Here is a 6,000-nt window from a genome sequence, read left to right as displayed (position 1 = left end):
AACTGCTATTGATTTGAATCATGCAACTAAACCTCCTGCACAAGATTCTAGAAATTTACTCCTTCCATCAAACAGACATTGTTTCAGGAGCATTTTTTCTGGATATCTCCTGCATTTTTTTAGTTTGTATTCATTCAAGCTTATCCTTCGTACAAGCAAACAGGGAAGAAAGTTTGCCATTATACAGTACTATGGGTCAGATATCCAAAGGTATTTAAGAACCTGCAGGTAGGCATCTAGTGGGATTTTCAAAAATGCAGAACAAGTTACATGCCTAACTCCACTGAAATCAAATAAGAATAAGTAACATGCACATCCAAGAATTTAACTAAAAACAAAGCATAAGTAGTTTATTAGAATATACACCTTAAACTGTGTAAACTCTTTGAGGGCAGGGACTAAGTACTATGTATTCCTTCAACTCTTAGCACAGTAAAATAATTGAATAAACTTCACAAAAGTTCCCCTCACCTTATTCCCGGCTCTAACAGATGCTGCCTGTGTGATCTTGGGCAAGTCTCAAATTGGGCACCCATATTTGGGCACTTTTGAAAATGGTGCCTCTATTTTCCCTATTTTTAAAATGGAAAAAATAATGTTTCCTATCTCACAGATGTGTTCAGAAACAAAATTCATCATGGTTCCACTCTTTGGGACATAGAAGTATATTCTTGAATATAGAAGTGCCAACTTCAATTATTAATTATGGGTTAGATTGAGCCTTTATGCTCAGCCCCTGTATAAGAGATAGCACACAGCTGCACCACTCCAGGAGGAGCCCTGGTAAAGGGTTGCATTGTTATGGGAGGAGTTGTAACTCTTCTATCAAGGGAAACTAACTTACAGCAGCCATTTACTGGTTACAACTTATTCCCCCCTCCCCCCACAAACACACACTACCCTTGCATTGACTCAGCTCAGCTGGCCAGTGCATGCGTGTGAAGGGTCCTCATCCATCTGCTTGGTGGGATGCGTTCCTAGGACTGCTATGATGCAAGGAGCACGAACAACCACACAGGAGATTGAAGGGGTTTTACTCCTCTGCACAAGCACATGGGCTGGGAAACAATCCTATTCCAAGTGTCAAGAATCAAGATTTCTTAGAAACTTTAAGCTCTTCTGAAGCATTTTGTGATTTGACAAGTCAGTCTGTCAAATCACTTTGATTCAAAATTGCTAGAATGTTTCAGCTTGAAAAATAAAGCAATCATTGCTGTGCAGCTGGGTTTTTGAAATGGGTTTTTGGTGGTATTTGAACTGTAAAAAGGGGGACATTCCTCACAAGGAGAGTAAAAGAAAATTAAAAATAGAATCTGCAAATTAGTGAGGATGATGGGCAAATAAATACCATTTTAAAACCTGAGAGATCACAAAACAAATTCTGTATATGCAGTACTTAGCCTGTGAATCCTACCTTTGAGAATTGGGGTTTTCATGTCGGGGGGGAGGTTGCACTGTATTTTTGTGATGCACTTTTTGCCAAAGCCTTCTGTTACATCATGGGGTGCAACTGCTAGGAGAGCATGTAAAGTTAATAACCAACAAGCTTACTTATGTTTTTTTTAAAGTGTACATAGGTCATACGGGTACACAGTCTTCTCTGCACAATGCTAATTAAGAGTATATGGAAAACACTTTAAGTACCAGTTCATCATATTAATAGGGTAGAAGAAAACAGATGAGCCAAATGAAAGGAGCTGAGGCTTGGTTGTTCATGCCTGCTTAAAATCAAAAGTGTGATATGTTACCAAATCATCCAAGAAAGTCAGTAATAGCAAAAGTCTCAACAAGATCCAGATTCCTGTCCGATTCCTTTAACAAATTATCAGGCTCTTCTTCCCACTTGAATGTCTATCATGAGTTATCTTCTGTATTAGCATCATTCCTCTATCATCTAAAAGGTGGTGGTGGACTCCAATACTTTGTGCCAGGTGAAGAAGTCCTCCTTGGTTTTAACTAGTTCAAGCGTAGTGTAGGATTTCCTCCTTAAGTCACATATACTTTTTCAAGATAATAGAAGCAGTGTTAGAAAACAAAGATCTACGTTTAAACTTATTGTCCCAAATCCTGCATAAACTAATTTTAATTGCTCAGCCATAAATCCAATAGCCATTTATTGTATGGTAACAAACTTAGGAAATACATTTAAAAAGTCATTTTTCAGATTTTTATCAAATATTCCTAAGCAGTACTAACTGAAATCCAGGATTCCTGTAGGAATGTTTGAGCCTGACATCAATAAAATGTTCATTTTTCAGAACAGGCTGTCAATATGTCATTAATATTAAGAGAAATAAGGTTAGTAAAGTTCAATATATGTTGGGAAGTTTTCTTGACATTTAACACATCATAATAAAAGCTTTTTCAAAAAGAAAGAAATATCAGCTTGTCACTTGGAGATTGAAATTGAACTGCGCTGAGACAAACTGCTGTTTCTTCCCCATGATGAAATTCACAGGATGGGCAAAATGTCAAGATAAAAATAAACCACCCAGGGGAAAAAAAACTTAAAATCAAAAGATGAAGTATAACCATTGTTAGAGTTACTGCTTTAATAATAATAAAAAAAAAAAATCTAGAAAATCCAGTTCTTCCCCCTAACACGATAGAAATACCCAGACATTCAACTATACTGTTGAAATGTGGTGAAAAATATATTATTGGAAATTTTATGTAGTTTAATAAACTAAATGTGAATGGGTAACTTTAGCATGGAACAAACTTTGAAAACCTTATATAAAATGTATTTACGTACATTTTGAAATTTCACTATAAAGGAAAACCACACATCCATATGAAATACTATCTAGTGAAGTCAGTTGCCAAAGCACATGTAATCTTAGGACACTTTTACATTGAAGGAACACCATATAATTGTACTGAGCATCAACAACTTCTATCATCAACGTACATCAAAATATTCCTTAATGAGCAACATCAAGCAAAAAACCTTAGTCAGGAAATCCTCTGCACAGATGACAAAGATATTGACAGGAAGTCTACAATCATATCTGTTATTTCTGAAACAGACCTTTATGAAAGGATGAAAACTACTTGCTTGCTTACCTACTGTTTAGAGCTCTTATTTTCTGTACTCATGATGGAGTCAGATTTGACTGCCCTTAACTTTAACTCTTCTCTCCAGGAGCGAACAAAACAGTGGCCATTTTGCCTGCAATTTGTAAAGTAAATGTAAATGTTGGTTGCCAGATAGTACTGTATAGAAGCACTATTAAAGGTTATGTGGTGAGCAATACGTTATATTTAAAGCCTTTCACTAATGTAAAAGCTTCTGTGATGGACACTTTTTGATAGGTGGAATTATGGGGCACTTCCTAATGGTTACTTAGTATTTGGGCAGTCTATAGAGATTCTAGCTGCATACAGCCTTTATCCTCAATACTTCAACATGTGCTTTAGTAGCAGCCTTTTAATATAAAGACTGGGCAAGCAAAAAAGGTTATTTGAAAACCCTTTCCTTTTCCCAGTCCCTTTTAGTTCTCCAATTCTTAGTTTACCCAATATTTTATTAGTATCCTTAGAAGCTGGTCAAATAGCAAAATAATGCAAAAGTAGCATTCACAAACTTTAGTCTAAATTTCAAACGTCTCAGGACATGCAGGTGAACGAAAAACAGACACTAGGATGGATTTTAAGTTAATAACGTGTCTTAACAATGGTTAAGGGCAGTATATTGCCATCCCACTTCACATACCAGGCATTTAACTTGGTCCAGTGCAAGTTTACAGGACTCCCACTGAAAAACCAATAACTTAGGGCAGACTCCTTATCCTACCAATGGAACTCAGCTCACTCTGTTTTCTAGTTTCCAACTTCCTCTTCCAACTGCCATTTTCAACTACAGATTAGAAAGATTCTCTTCTCAGGATTTATCTATTCTATATAAACACTTAGTTTGTGACTAGCTGGGGTGTATATCTACCATGCACTACCCTGTGGCTCACTAAGGGTAGATCTACATATGCACTGGAGTATAGACACTGAACACCCAGCTTGCACGGGTATAAGTAGCAGTGTAGACGGTGAGGCAATGCTTAGGCGAGTAGACACCCCCCAGGACTCTAGGTTATATACCCTACCTGGTCTCTATACATGCTCAAGCAGCACTGCCTTTGTCTACACTGCTATTTTTAGCATCTCACTGCCTGGGCCTTTCCCCACTGCAGTGAGAGATTCCAGCAGTCAGGAAAGGTTCTGGCAGGGGGACGGCAGCAGAGAAAAACCCTGGCAGCTTGCCACTGCGAGATGTTTTCCCTGCTGCCTCCCTCTGACGGACCAAATATAGCTACACGCTACAGCCCGGACACAGCCTGCCACTACAGCGGGTAGCTACACATACCCTACATTCTGCCACAAGTGCAGAAAAGGCCTAGTGTCTGCGTGGACCTTCTTGCCATGCACTAAGTTCCCTAGTGCGCTTTAATCTACTCATGTTTCAGAGCAGCGTTGATTAAAGCCTGCTAGGGAACTTTTAGTGCACAGCAGAAGGATCCACATAGACACAGAGTGTACAGCAAGCTACTGAAAGGTAGATTTGCACCCCAGCTTGCTACGAAATAAGGGTTTGTATACTCAAGTCCTCATAGGCTTTCTGATTAACTCTTCCCTATGCAAGATGGCTGGTGGGCTTTAAAGTGTTCAAAAGGGACATACCCTCTTTTCCATGAAATGGCCTATGCTTCCTTCAATTTATTGAAAAGCTGTTAGGTTGTATACATAACTGGGTGTGCTCAGGTGTATACGTAACTGGGCATCACAAATCCTGAAAAAATCTCTTTCATTTATAGTAAACTTTTTTTTTTATTATTGCACCTAAACATTTGTTTGAAAGGCAAATCTTTGCTGCGGGGGGGGTGGGAGGTAGCATTATTGGTTTGGGATTTTCAGAACATGTTCAGGCAACCAAAAAGGCTGTAGCTCACGAAAGCTTATGCTCAAATAAATTTGTTAGTCTCTAAGGTGCCACAAGTACTCCTTTTTTTTTTTAAACTAAAAAGGGAAGCAGCAGAAAAATTATTGCCCAAAACTGTTACTCATTTCCTTGCACATTGCCGCAAAATTCCTAATGACAAAAAGTTATAGTCCAGAACTATTCTGAAATGTACTGGATTCCCCCTGCCCCCCCGCCGCCCCCAACAACTTCACTTCATTCTCATAGTCTCCTTGAAAAGACTAAATGATACAGAGACCAAAAAAATAATTTTCATTCAGAAAAGGATCAGCTCATACATTTCTACAGAAAAGGGAAATGTTGTACACACACAAAACGTCTACACTAAAAGATTGTAAAGGTTGCAAAGTCAAGCACACAAAAATCTGGAAATGGCAGAATTAAAAGGTTCCTGTGCTACCTTAATTCAACCCTCTTGTGTATATATATCATGATACAGTCTTCAATTACATGATCACATATTTGTTTTTCCACAGGAGCCCTGCTTTATTCAGTGCACAGAATGTATGGTGCTCCCTTAACAAGCAGCTATTCAATATTTTGTTTTCTACTTGTTCTTCAATGTGTGGCCTCACGCCTTATTTGCTCTGATGACAGAATTATTAATTTCATTGTGGGCTTTTTTATGGTGCTCATCACTCTAATATCGGAGTACTTCACAAATAATACTGCCATCAGGCTAGCAGATAAATGTGGTTTAAAGAGCTTTAAGATCTGTGTTGATTGTGTCTGGTTGCTTTGTTAACATCTAGAACATTCAGGGATGTGGAGTTTCAGTTCAGTTTTAGGAAATTCTCATTGGTCTTTAAGTGTCACCAGGCATCTCAAACTGGCAGTGTAAGCACTTCTGCCAAGCAAATATAAACTTCCTGATGAAGATTAACCCTTTATAGCACAGGAACTGTATTTTGTAAATGGCAAGGAACAACTTTATGTGGCACTGAGGATGGTTAGGGTAATCCGTTTTCACCAGTTATGTCAATGATGTAATGTTAGTTTCCCAAGTGCTGGGTTTTCTCTAGCTGGCT

The 6,000-nt window shown here is 38.3% G+C and overlaps 1 long non-coding RNA gene across 1 annotated transcript in view; it reads right to left on the bottom strand.

Moving 5' to 3' along the window:
- Window positions 1-317: 317 nt before the first annotated feature.
- Window positions 318-6,000, bottom strand: part of LOC122465720 — a 42,941-nt gene continuing 37,258 nt past the window's right edge. Inside the window, exons 2-3 of the long non-coding RNA XR_006290743.1 lie at window positions 3,067-3,172; window positions 318-2,000 (exon numbers count right to left, since the gene is read on the bottom strand). This is a non-coding gene — a long non-coding RNA (uncharacterized LOC122465720). The remainder of the gene's footprint in view (window positions 2,001-3,066; window positions 3,173-6,000) is intronic.

The sequence above is a fragment of the Chelonia mydas genome, chromosome 4, assembly GCF_015237465.2.
Source record: "Chelonia mydas isolate rCheMyd1 chromosome 4, rCheMyd1.pri.v2, whole genome shotgun sequence".
Lineage (NCBI taxonomy): Eukaryota > Metazoa > Chordata > Testudines > Cheloniidae > Chelonia > Chelonia mydas.
This window is presented reverse-complemented; position numbering and strand designations above follow the sequence as displayed.